The sequence below is a fragment of the Schistocerca americana genome, chromosome 6, assembly GCF_021461395.2.
Source record: "Schistocerca americana isolate TAMUIC-IGC-003095 chromosome 6, iqSchAmer2.1, whole genome shotgun sequence".
NCBI classification, from domain to species: Eukaryota; Metazoa; Arthropoda; class Insecta; order Orthoptera; family Acrididae; genus Schistocerca; species Schistocerca americana.
Genome location: NC_060124.1, coordinates 36,280,623 through 36,294,709, shown reverse-complemented (window position 1 = coordinate 36,294,709; position 14,087 = coordinate 36,280,623).

Below are 14,087 nucleotides of genomic sequence, written 5' to 3'. Positions count from 1 at the left end.
GCCTTTGACAGGTTGGCGTCGTGTATTCGGATTGTGACCTCTCGTTTTCTTAGTCCGTTCACTGGTGCCGCTACGTTCGCTCCCTTAGTCTGTCCGTGAGTGGCAGCAGCGGCGTTTATCGATAGCGAGTGCTGTGGTGTTATCTTTGGAACGATCTCTAGGATTTCCGTGTCGTTCGGTGGGAACGGAGCAGCAGTGCGGTCCGACAGCGCTAGTACTCGCCGAGGGAGCTGGCGATATATGCACTGCCCGATGGAAGGATGTGGTCGCGAGCGTGCACGATCCCGTCGAGGTCCGGATTCAGCGACTTTAAGTTGAATGGATCGCTATATGCAACTTTCACTTGTGTGTGTGTGTGTGTCCGTCCGTCGAAGTGACCTAATGCCATCAAGCTGTCAATTGACGGTTTTATACTCCGACGTTTCCCTTGCCTGACTTGATTGGCAACGATCGATGGTTGGTCATTCGGTCGGTCGTCTCACTGGACGAGGTGTATCTGGTCTTCTGACCGTCTCTGTGTTCTTTGGGTTCATGTTTAAGTGCAATTCGTCTTGTTGTTGTATAGTGACCGTTTTAGCATTGTCTGAGTTGTTTGTGGAATTGTCTTTTGCGGTTCCATGTGCGTGTAGTCTGATTTTGAGTAGGCAGTTTGGTCTTAACCCTGTCTGCGTACAAGAAATTTGGTGGAGCCAACTTGTGTAATTAAATGCTTGTCATTTGACGATGTTAACATTCTATCGTGGTATTGGTTATTGCATCTTAGGTGGATTTTCGAGTGTGCTGGTCGGCGTTTAAGCTGTCCCTTGTTAGATTTGCGATCCTGTTATGTGAGCATAGGTCTTGGCTGCCTGTCTCACCACTTACGCAGCAGTATGGACTTTTTCTCAGGTCGATCCTTGGAGCGCTGTCTGTGGATCATTTCCTTCCATATTTTGTCTGATTGTGTTTAAATTATTTCTATTGCATGTGGGATTCAGCCGACAAATAATTTGAATTCTTTCTTAATAAGGCCTTCAGCCGTCAGAGTGGCTTGTACTATAGTCAATTTTTTAATGATTTTTAAAAATTATTTTGGTATTTTCAACGTTTAATTGCTTTCCTCACTTGTAATTCAGGCCTTCAGCCGCTAATTGTTCTGAAGTATTGCTTGCGGCCTTCAGCCTACAAATAATTTTGAATTCTTTCGTAATAAGGCCTTCAGCCATCAGTGTAGCTTGTGTTACAGTCAATTTTTAATGACTGTTTTTAAAATTATTTTGGTATTTTCAACGTGTATTTGTCTTCCTCACTTGTAATTCAGGCCTTCAGCCGCTAATTGTTCTGAAGTATTGTTTGGGCCTTCAGCCTACAAATAATTTTGAATTCTTTAATAATAAGGCCTTCAGCCGTCAGTGTAGCTTGTGTTACAGTCAGTTTTTAATGACTGTTTTTAAAATTATTTTGCTATTTTCAACGTGTATTTGTCTTCCTCACTTGTAATTCAGGCCTTCAGCCGCTAATTGTTCTGAAGTATTGTTTGTGGCCTTCAGCCTACAAATAATTTTGAATTCTTTCGTAATAAGGCCTTTAGCCGTCAGTGTAGCTTGTGTTACAGTCAATTTTTTTAAAAAATGATTATTTTAAAAAATTATTTCCTGAAGTAAAGTGTACGTGTTTAACGTGCAACCAACGGTAACTGATTAGGCCCCGTGCACACCCTTTCCTGCCTTCCCTAAGTCCTACGTTTCAGTGATGTTGCTGCTTCAGCTGGGGCAGAGCGCTTCCTTGCTCGGCTCTATATTGACCTCTGTACGAGGGCGCTGTTATGCTGACAGAGATGGGTGTCGTCTTCAGTCTGTCCCATTCGCCGTTGTGAATCGCTATGAGACATCTCTGACGTATGTAGTATCGATGTGCATTGGCGACTTTTGTGTGGCGCCGCAATCTTTGGAAGATATCGCACTGTGGTAGTCTGGTGTAACCATAGAGTAAATATCTCTGGAGTGAGCATTCACATGCGCAGAACAGATTTTGTGTTGTCAACATACATTGCCGGCCTGGTCACGTGATCTCGGGACGTCGTGTGTTTGTCCGTATAGCGCCCTGTATGTTTAGAATGTCACTACATCCCTAGTACAGACGGATTCTTTTTGAACGTGTCGTGTATTATTTATATATGTTGCGCAGACATTTTAACAGTATCCATTTGATACCGGGAATAAACCAGCTACGTAACTTTTAAGGGCAAGTGATATTACATTCTGCTTCTTTGCGATAGGTGTCATAGTTCAGATGCACTCGATTTTTGGTAGTTTTCGGTATGATACGGCACTTTTTAGTATTACAGAGCCTGACGTACATTTTTGCAGTGATAGTCCTACAAAAAGACTTGACAGTACGCTAGTACTTTTGCAAGTGTTCGAAAAACACCGAATTTGCCACACATTAGCGATTATATCCCTGCTAATTCGTCCTTTTTTCTTGTATTTCTGCGTATTTATTTTCTCGTTTTTGCGACCTAAAGCACAATTTTTCTTACTGGTGGCACTTTGAGGTATTTACTTAACGCATTTTAAGTACTTGCTCGCAGTTTATTAAATAAATAGTAGACTGAGTAATCTATATACATAATCGACAAGTCACTGATAAATGCATGGAGGACAGTATTTACTGAAACAACTAACCTTTCCCTTTCCTGTTCCACTAGCAAATTTACGAGAGGAAGCGACTGTTTGTAAGCTTTTGTACAAGCCGTAATACCTGTTTTATAGTCATAAAATCGTAGAGAAATAGGTCTACAGAAACAAGCCTTAATTATAAGGCAGCTCGAAATTTTTAAACATATACAGTGTCTCTTACTAATATGATAACTATAATTAGAGCTACATGGTATGTACCCATGAAAAGTTAGTATCCCTCCTTTCACATATATTTCTTTGCATCCGTAGCAACACCAGTAATTCACCCTCGCTATTACACTATCAACAAACGGTGAAACACAACAAAAACTCTTGATATTATAAACTTCAAACGCAGCAGAAAGCACGTGACAATCCTGGTTTAATGTTGACAACATGCGCAGAAGGCAATGCTCACTCCAGAGATATTTACTCTATGGGTGTAACCCTGTTTTTACTAACGTCTCTTGTCTTTATTCTGAAATGTGCAAGGAAGTAGGAAGAGAAGTATTCCAGTTTCCCTCTTATTTTTATAACACTTATAACTGTATTTCCGTAGTAACTGTAATACAAAGTATGTAAACCTAGTACAAAATATGTAAACATGATGAAGATGCCCAGTGTTTATCGATTAACCCAAACCTTTAAATATTGGTAACTGCTTCTTCGGTTGGACGATTTTTCGCCATATAACATGGGCTTTCCGTTGCCGCGAAATTCCTACTGCACAAAACAGTACTTAACGTTATGTGGTTTACTCTGAATGCCAAGTCGTCTGAAGTCCCAGAAATATTAGTTGAATTTAGCCCTAGGAAACGCGCAACAGAAATGTAACTACCGGACTTCAGACCGCCCAAGCAGCGATTGAACTTTACTGAATGGTTCCTAGTGACTTTTTCTTACAGGCTATTTGAGGCTAATGCTGAAAGGAGAGGGAAGACCCGCTGGTATGCATACTGGGGAAAAGTTTGGCGAGCTAAATTGGTGCTCGAGGGGCACTTATTCACAAAGTGGAGGGCGCTCCTCAACTACGTCAAACATGAAACGTTTAAAATCCTAACACTATAGTTCTGGAGGGAAAAACTGTATTAATCACCATTATTAAGCGAGGAGCATATTCGCTCAGGGAAGCAACGAGTCACTCATTTGCTGAAAAACTTAAGATCACCAGTTTCTAGCAAAAGTTGAGTTGTCAAAGCGGAAAGAAACACGAAACTCAGTCAGGACCACGACGCATGAAGTGCAACGTGGTCGGATGAGGAATAAGTCAGGCCCCATTTAAATCGAACATGCCTCACCTCCGTCCCCAGGGAGTAAGAAGGCTAAGAGGGGACGAATTAACCAAACAACAAGACTAATTTTTTAGTGGCACCAGACGCTTCATTTGCACGTGGGCCTGAAAGAAACTACGGCGAGGCCGCCCATTGAGAAAGTCTAAACTATTAACTACGCAACCGAGTGGCACTCAAGCCAGTTTTGAAAATTAAACTGCTGTTCACAGCCGTATGCTGCAAGGCTGAACCAAGAAAACCCACCTCAATTTACCGAGTTGCATGCGTATGCAATTACACCCACACTTACTCAGTCCAGCTATCATCCATGTTTAGGAAAGGTGGTTACAGGTACTTGGTGTGCTGAATACGAAATGTAATAAAAATGAAAATGAAACACACTCAGTTTCGGTGCCCAGCATGACCTTCTCCACGGTACGGAAATAATATGAGAAAACACAGGCAGGGAAAAACTGCTCTACAAAACGTGATAAACCCACGAAATTATGTGAAACGTGGACTGACTGTCACCTTTAAATGTAACTGACTACAGACCTGCCCGGTTAGCAGCTCGCGTTAGCAAGCTGCTACCGGGATTCGGGGACGCATGCAATCCACAGATCGAATCCGTCAACGACAGTCGGTGTTTCGACCATCCCGGATGTGGTTTTTAGGCGGTTTCTCCCATCTGTCTAGGCGAAGACCGGGTTGGTACCTACGTCCACCTCAGTTACACGATTCGCAAACATTCGAAAATGTTGCTACACTTTCGGATGGGATAACACTAGAGAGAGGCAGATGGCGTACACACATTCCGCACCAGAGGGGAAGGGGTGGCTATAGAAATGGCATCAGGCCACCCTCTAAAATTAACATTGCCAAACCCAGATTACCATGTCGACCCACGAATGTGTGGGTTAAGACCAGGATAAAGAAGAAGAGTATGTAGCTCAGCACAATTTAATCATCTTCATGTCATTTATTTTACACTATGTCAAGCTGTAAAATTTAATCATACTGTATTTGTTGGAATGTAGAGTAACTAAAATTAAATATTTCAATAAAAAATTTTATTTATAATCTTCTCAATTTTGTTAGAGAGTATTTTATTGCAATAATTTTTTTTCTGTAAATAACCACTTTCACAGCTATACTATACCTCTTTTTTTAATTTTCGTTAGTACTAGTTTCAAGGGCGAAGCTCCGTTTTCAGACAGTAATGCTCGTTGAAGCCAGACAGTTGCTCACCGTATTATCTACAATCACTTCTATATTCCGGAAGCCACCTTGTGGTGTGAGGTAGGGGGTACTTTTGGTATTACTATTTTTTGCCCTTTGTTCCATTCGGGAAAAGTGTATGGGAAAACGACTGTCAATAAACGTGTCTATGAGCTCTGATTTTTATGATTTTCTCCTGTTGGTCATTTCGCGAGACATACACTCCTGGAAATGGAAAAAAGAACACATTGACACCGGTGTGTCAGACCCACCACACTTGCTCCGGACACTGCGAGAGGGCTGTACAAGCAATGATCACACGCACGGCACAGCGAACACACCAGGAACCGCGGTGTTGGCCGTCGAATGGCGCTAGCTGCGCAGCATTTGTGCACCGCCGCCGTCAGTGTCAGCCAGTTTGCCGTGGCATACGGAGCTCCATCGCAGTCTTTAAGACTGGTAGCACGCCGCGACAGCGTGGACGTGAACCGTATGTGCAGTTGACGGACTTTGAGCGAGGGCATATAGTGGGCATGCGGGAGGCCGGGTGGACGTACCGCCGAATTGCTCAACACGTGGGGCGTGAGGTCTCCACAGTACATCGATGTTGTCGCCAGTTGTCGGCGGAAGGTGCACGTGCCCGTCGACCTGGGACCGGACCGCAGCGACGCACGGATGCACGCCAAGACCGTAGGATCCTACGCAGTGCCGTAGGGGACCGCACCGCCACTTCCCAGCAAATTAGGGACACTGTTGCTCCTGGGGTATCGGCGAGGACCATTCGCAACCGTCTCCATGAAGCTGGGCTACGGTCCCGCACACCGTTAGGCCGTCTTCCGCTCACGCCCCAACATCGTGCAGCCCGCCTCCAGTGGTGTCGCGACAGGCGTGAATGGAGGGACGAATGGAGACGTGTCGTCTTCAGCGATGAGAGTCGCTTCTGCCTTGGTGCCAATGATGGTCGTATGCGTGTTTGGCGCCGTGCAGGTGAGCGCCACAATCAGGACTGCATACGACCGAGGCACACAGGGCCAACACCCTGCATCATGGTGTGGGGAGCGATCTCCTACACTGGCCGTACACCACTGGTGATCGTCGAGGGGACACTGAATAGTGCACGGTACATCCAAACCGTCATCGAACCCATCGTTCTACCATTCCTAGACCGGCAAGGGAACTTGCTGTTCCAACAGGACAATGCACGTCCGCATGTATCCCGTGCCACCCAACGTGCTCTAGAAGGTGTAAGCCAACTACCCTGGCCAGCAAGATCTCCGGATCTGCCCCCCATTGAGCATGTTTGGGACTGGATGAAGCGTCGTCTCACGCGGTCTGCACGTCCAGCACGAACGCTGTTCCAACTGAGGCGCCAGGTGGAAATGGCATGGCAAGCCGTTCCACAGGACTACATCCAGCATCTCTACGATCGTCTCCATGGGAGAATAGCAGCGTGCATTGCTGGGAAAGGTGGATATACACTGTACTAGTGCCGACATTGTGCATGCTCTGTTGCCTGTGTCTATGTGCCTGTGGTTCTGTCAGTGTTATCATGTAATGTATCTGACCCCAGGAATATGTCAATAAAGTTTCCCCTTCCTGGGACAATGAATTCACAGTGTTCTTATTTCAATTTCCAGGAGTGTATTTGGAAATGCGAGGGGCGTTCAACAAGTAACGCAACACTTTTTTTTTTCTGAAAGCACGTTGGTTTTATTCAGGATTCCAACACACCTTATTATTCCCCCCTCTGTTGGCTATAAAATCCTATTTTTCCACGTAAGCTCCATTCAGTGCGACAGCTTATTGCCAGAGGGACTGTAATGCCCGCATGGTACCACTCCACTGGTCGATGTCGGAGCCAGCGTCTTCCTACATCAATAATCTCGCCATCACCCACGAACTGTTCCCCGCCGAATGGATCCTTCATTGGGCCAAACAGACGGAAGTTCCGAGATCCAGGCAATAGGGTGGATGAGGAAGAACAGTGCAATGGAATATTGTGAGCTTCTCTCGGTTGCTCAGACTTATGTGAGGAGCAGTAGGAGCTTGTTTCCATTTTTGTTGCGACGGAAGCGCTAAGTCGTTTCTTTAGTTTCTTCAGTGAAGTACAATACACTTTAGGGTTGACAGTTGGAGCATGAGGGAGTACATAAAAAAAATGGTTCAAATGGCTCTGAGCACTATGGGACTTAACTGCTGTGGTCATCAGTCCCCTAGAACTTAGAACTACTTAAACCTAACTAACCTAAGGACATCACACACATCCATGCCCGAGGCAGGATTCGAACCTGCGACCGGAGCGGTCACGCGGTTCCAGACTGAAGCGCCTTTAACCGCACGGCCACACCGGCCGGCTAGGGAGTACATCGACAGAATATCCCTTCAGAGTCGCAGAAGACCTCCCCATTACTTTACCGGTTGAGTGTGCGACTTCGAACTTTTTCTTTGGAGGACAGGTAGTGTGCCGCCACTCTATGGATTGCAGTTTTGTTTCCGGTTCTAGGCGCTTCAGCCTGGAACCGCGCGACCACTACGGTCGCAGGTTCGAATCCTGCCTAGGACATGGATGTGTATGATGTCCTTAGGTTAGTTAGGTTTAAGTAGTTCTAAGTTCTAAGGGGCTGGTGACCTCAGATGTTAAGTACCATAGTGCTCAGAGCCATTTGAACAATTTTTTGTTTCCGGTTCGAAGTGATGAGTCCATGTTTCATGCCTGTGGCGATGCTCGACAAAAAATCGTCATGATCAATCCCATAACGCTCAAGCGATTCTGCACGAACAGCCCTTCGTTGCTCTTCAAGGTCATCTGTGCCGAGGAACCCAACGAGCACTCTGGTTTGAGAATCCCAACTGGTAAGCGAGTTTGTCAGCACTACCACCGGAGACGTCCAGTTGAGAAGCGAGGTGTCTGACTGTGATTCTTCGATCAGCTAATGAGAGTGTCCGCACGTTCCGACTTTGCGGGAGTCACAGCTATGTCTGGCCGCCCGGTACGAGGAAGACCGGACAGATGGTGTCAAACCCTTCGTCCAACGACACACCGTGCTTTTGTGGACTTCCAGGTCTCTGTAGACACTCTGCAAAGGTCTATGAATATATGTGATGCTCTGGTTTTCCACCAAAAGAAACACTGTGACAGCTCTCTGGTCGGGACGCACCACTATTACAGATGCCACTTTGAAGGCTACGCATAGCGTCGGCACTTGTCAGAACTTCATGAGACTGTAGAGGCTGAAATGGAAACATTCCACTATTTCCACTATGGTCGCAGGTTCGAATCCTGCCTCGGGCATGGATGTGTGTGCTGTCCTTAGGTTAGTTAGGTTTAAGGAGTTCTAAGTTCTAGGGGACTGATGACCTGAGATGTTAATTCCCATAGTGCTCAGAGCCATTTGAACCATTTCAGCCATCCACTATTTCCCACAACAAATCCTGCATTTTTTCAACCGAAATTGGAATAGAAAAAGATGTGTTACATTACTTACAGAAGGCCCCTTGTAATAAGTTGCCCGATTCTTCTTGGAAATTTCGCTTACGGAATTTCAGTAGTAAAACCCTTCGTTGTTTCGTTGCTTAATTTGGAGGAGGGGATCAAACAACAAGGTCGTCAGTTCCATCGGAAAAGGGAAGGATGGGGAAGGAAGTTGGCCGTGCCCTTTCGAAGGAACCATCCAGGCATTTGCCTGAAGCGATTTAAGGAAATAGCGGAAAACCTGAATCAAGATGGTCTCTCGAATATGAGTTCAGTGTGCTAAGCACTACGCCATCTCGCTCAGTAAAACAATTCGTGATACGCACGCTTCCCTGGTAACGTCTGTCACTAGAGTATTTTGAGCATCTCCGTAACGCTCTCACGCTTATAAATGATCCTATGACGTAACTTGGATTTTCTCTGTCTCTTTTGTTAGTCCATCCGAGTAAGGATTCCAGACTGATGAGCGCCACCCAAGAAGCGACGTTACATTTGTTTTGCAGGCAATTTCTTTCGCGAATGAAATATACGAGTACTTTCTCAATGTTTTTCCAAAGAATATCAAGATAGTATCTGTTTCTCCTACAGATTATTTTGTGTGTGTAGGTCGCTCCGGATACACCCATATATCTTACAGTATTTACGATTTCCAGTGGTTTTAATCCATTTGCGTAATCGAGCACTAAGTGCCTCTTCGCCTATTCATGCAAAATACGTTACATTTATTTACGTTCAAGGACAGCTGACTACCGGCCGTTCCTCCAAACATCAGTCCTCTGCACGTCACATACATTACGCTTTTCATTTTTACAAAATTCTTGTAGACTGCAGCATCGTCTGCGATAAGCTTCACGGAGATTCTGATGTTATCCACAGGAACATATGTAGGAACAAAACATTATGACCACTCCATTGCGGGCACGTGAATGTGGTAACGAAAGCATAAACGCGGAGCAGAGCTGAATTCTAATGACAATACGGGCCGTAAATGGGAGAATCCACTGACGTAACTAACTCTGACGATGGGCAAATTCTTACGGTCTGTAATTAAGGAACGAGCATCTCGGAAACGACAAATCTGATCGGCTGTTCGCTCGCTGCTGCCCTCAGCGTCTGAGGGAAATCGTTGAAGAACGATGAAACCACGACCAGCCGAGAAGGTGTTGGGTGTCTGCGCCTTAGAACATGAAGGCTTGCACATTCTGTAAAGTGGGATAGTTTACTATCTCTGGCAGGTCTGACCACTGAGTCCAGTGCTGGTGCAGGCACAAGTACAGGAGACCCCATTCGACAGCGAACCCACAAACAAACGTTTGCTCAAATTGCACTTAAAGGCTTTGCATAAAAATCAGGAAATGAAATGAAATGAACATGTCAAAATGGCTCTGAGCACTATGGGACTTAACATCTGAGATCATCAGTCCCCTAGAACTTAGAACTACTTAAACCTAACCAACCTAAGGACATCACACACATCCATGCCAGAGCCAGGATTCGAACCTGCGACCGTAGCAGCAGCGCGGTTCCGGACTGAAGCACCTAGAACCGCTCGGTGAACACGTCATACCTTGTTCATGGGTAGGTCCTGTAGACCTTGCCTTTTAGGACGCCCCAGAGGAAAATGTCAAGTGGTGTGAAATCAGGTGACCTGGGGCGCCACAGTCCATTTGAAATCACTCTGTCGGGGAAAAATGATTCGACCTCAGCCACGTTCAAAAGAGACGTGTGGCATGTGGCGGTATCCTGTTGGTACCAGCTGAGGGTAAGTTCTTCATCGTCCAACTGGTTCTCAAATTCCCGAAACATTTCGCTGTAAACTGCACTTGTCACAGTAGACTCGAAAAATATTGGACCGATGATGCGACGTTGTGATATTGTGCAGAACTCGCCAGTCTTTTGTGAATGCAGGATTTCTCGACCGATGCATGTGGATTTCCATTTCATAATAAACGTGTATTCTAACAGTATACATAGCCAGAAAGGTGAAACCACGCTGTGGCGTGGTATTGTTTGATTGCGTGTCGTACAACTTCAGCAAGATTACAATAAAACTAGTTGCTTTTTATTAACGCAACATTAAGTTTTATTTAATCACTGCTTTTCCCGGCGAATGGCGGTTATTTTGTTAAAGAAATCTCCACCTGCGAACGTGTAGCAATGTTGTCTGTCAAGTAGTGTAAATGGAACTAAGTTCAGATACAAAAATAATCATTTATAACCAGCAAACAAGCTAAATGTATGATAAATAATCTGAACTAAACTATAGTGACGATTTTTAGTAATTTTCAATGCTATTGTAGTCTCTTTACTAGTTGCAGATCGTTGACCGAATTTAACGCTACAGTTATTCGGGGTGGCAACACTTTTCTTCCAGCAAAATTAACAGTCTTGTCACACAGTACCACACGCACACAACACTAATGTATTTTTTCCTGTCAAAATATTTCATAAAAGTTGTTACGAAATAACCAGGCTTCATACATCAGCAGATAAGAATTTATATCACGTAAGATACTGTTTGCATTCATAGTTCACTATATTTACAGTCTAACTGGAATTTATTACCTCAGAGTGGGTTCTGGGCCACCAAAACACAATTATTGTCGCAATTATGACCAAAACCATTTATGTCTGTGTAGAAAATCAATTTAAAACCGCCGCTGCAATATTTCACTAAGATGGCGGCTAACATAAGACAATCACTTATCGATTCTGCTTCAGGCCCTGTTTTACTATTAACAAATAATATATATTAAATCTTTTTGTATGTGCACTACATGCACTAACATTTGAAAATATTTCTCAATGTTAATCGCTTATTATTCAGCATTTACCAGTAAACCACGCTGTCGAACAATAGCGCTAATGGCAGCGCTTTTTGTAGCTAATCAGAAAACTTAACACTTGCATAGGACGAGAATTACAGTGAAATAAAACTCTAAACAAAGAGCATTCATTTCAATGACACATGAACTCTATTTTTCAAATATTAAATTAGCAACATAGTACAGGTTTTACAGATCTTTGTGTCAAGAGACATCAGTCACATCCACCGGTACAACAGATCGAACAAGAAGAAGAATTTTTCTAGAAGAATCTTAGGTAAGAAAAGATTGAGATTTCCATTATCGTTTACCATGGGTGTTGTCTGAGATATAATTTTTTACTAAATATTAAATTATATCTTTGACAATTATTGTTTATTATTTTATTAACGATGAAGTCCTTTTTATTAATGCCACGAGAATACGATTAATGTTCATTTACATTTCACGCACAATGCTGTTGTGAATATTATTCAGAATGAAATATAGGCGTAGGTATTACACCGCCTCGTCACTGAACCCATGTATACTGCAATATTCTTGGCCTGTGAGCAATAAACCGCTGAAACCGATGGCTAAGTGTAATACGTTTGTCTCCGTCATTGTTACTCAGTTCCGAACAACTGTAAACCTGTATGGATACATGCCTGCTGTCTTCGATACTCTGTGACGTGCGCTCCGTGACATTTCACATTCCTGAGATAACCGTCGAACGGACTTTGCCAATAATCGTTGTTTCACGCGTCACTTTTTCTTCCTATAATGGCGATCGTCCCTTGAAGATCCAAGACCGTTCCACTGCACTCCATCTTGTTGCCTAACTTTTGTATGCATCACTTATGCGGTATATGCTGGTCACCAAACCGTTCAACAAACATTCGCTGCCGCGCGGGGTAGCCGAGAGGTGTGAGGCGCCCTGTCAAGGCTCGCGCGGCTTCCCCCGTCGGAGGTTCGAGTCCTCCCTCGGTCATGGGTGTGTGTGCTGTCCTTAGCGTAGGTTAGTTAAAGTTATTAGTTAAAGTTACAGTAAGTAATGTGTAAGCCTAGGAACCGATTGCCTCATCAGTTTGGCCCTATAGTACCTTGTTGTTGTTGTGGTCTTCAGTCCTGAGACTGGTTTGATGCAGCTCTCCACGCTACTCTATCCTCTGCAAGCTTTTTCATCTCCCAGTACCTACTGCAACCTACATCCTTCTGAATCTGCTTAGTGTATTCATCTCTTGGTCTCCCTCTACGATTTTTACCCTCCACGCTGCCCTCCAATACTAAATTGGTGATCCCTTGATGCCTCAGAACATGTCCTACCAACCGATCCCTTCTTCTGGTCAAGTTGTGCCACAAACTTCTTTTCTCCCCAATCCTATTCAATACTTCCTCATTAGTTATGTGATCTACCCATCTAATCTTCAGCATTCTTCAGTAGCACTACATTTCGAAAGCTTCTATTCTCTTCTTGTCCAAACTATTTATCGTCCATGTTTCACTTCCATACATGGCTACACTCCATACAAATACTTTCAGAAATGACTTCCTGACACTTAAATCTATACTCGATGTTAACAAATTTCTCTTCTTCAGAAACGCTTTCCTTGCCATTGCCAGTCTACGTTTTATATCCTCTCTACTTCGACCATCATCAGTTATTTTGCTCCCCAAATAGCAAAACTCCTTTACTACTTTAAGTGTCTCATTTCCTAATCTAATTCCCTCAGCATCACCCGACTTAATTAGACTACATTCCATTATCCTTGTTTTGCTTTTGTTGATGTTCATCTTATATCCTCCTTTCAAGACACTGTCCATTCCATTCAACTGCTCTTCCAAGTCCTTTGCTGTCTCTGACAGAATTAAAATGTCATCGGCGAACCTCAAAGTTTTTATTTCTTCTCCATGAATTTTAATACCTACTCCGAATTTTTCTTTTGTTTCCTTTACTGCTTGCTCAATGCACAGATTGAACAACATCGGGGAGAGGCTACAACCCTGTCTTACTCCCTTCCCAACCACTGCTTCCCTTTCATGTCCCTCGACTCTTATAACTGCCATCTGGTTTCTGTACAAATTGTAAATAGCCTTTCTCTCCCTGTATTTTACCCCTGCCACCTTTAGAATTTGAAAGAGAGTATTCCAGTCAACATTGTCAAAAGCTTTCTCTAAGTCTACAAATGCTAGAAACGTAGGTTTGCCTTTCCTTAATCTTTCTTCTAAGATAAGTCGTAAGGTCAGTATTGCCTCACGTGTTCCAGTGTTTCTACGGAATCCAAACGGATCCTCCCCGAGGTCGGCTTCTACTAGTTTTTCCATTCGTCTGTAAAGAATTCGTGTTAGTATTTTGCAGCTGTGACAAATTAAACTGATAGTTCGGTAATTTTTACATCTGTCAACACCTGCTTTCTTTGGGATTGGAATTATTATATGCTTCTTGAAGTCTGAGGTACCTAACCAAAAAAATAATAATAATCGCAGAAATGTCTTAATGGAATCAGTAATCTAATACTGTTTCACAAGAAACACGCGCTCTCAGACAGATAGCGATACATTGTCACTAAACATTCAACACTGACCCCCAGCCACAGCAACGCACGGAAACACACTGATGCATCAAATGATGTTGCAGAATGGAGTGTTGCCACGTCAAACGACA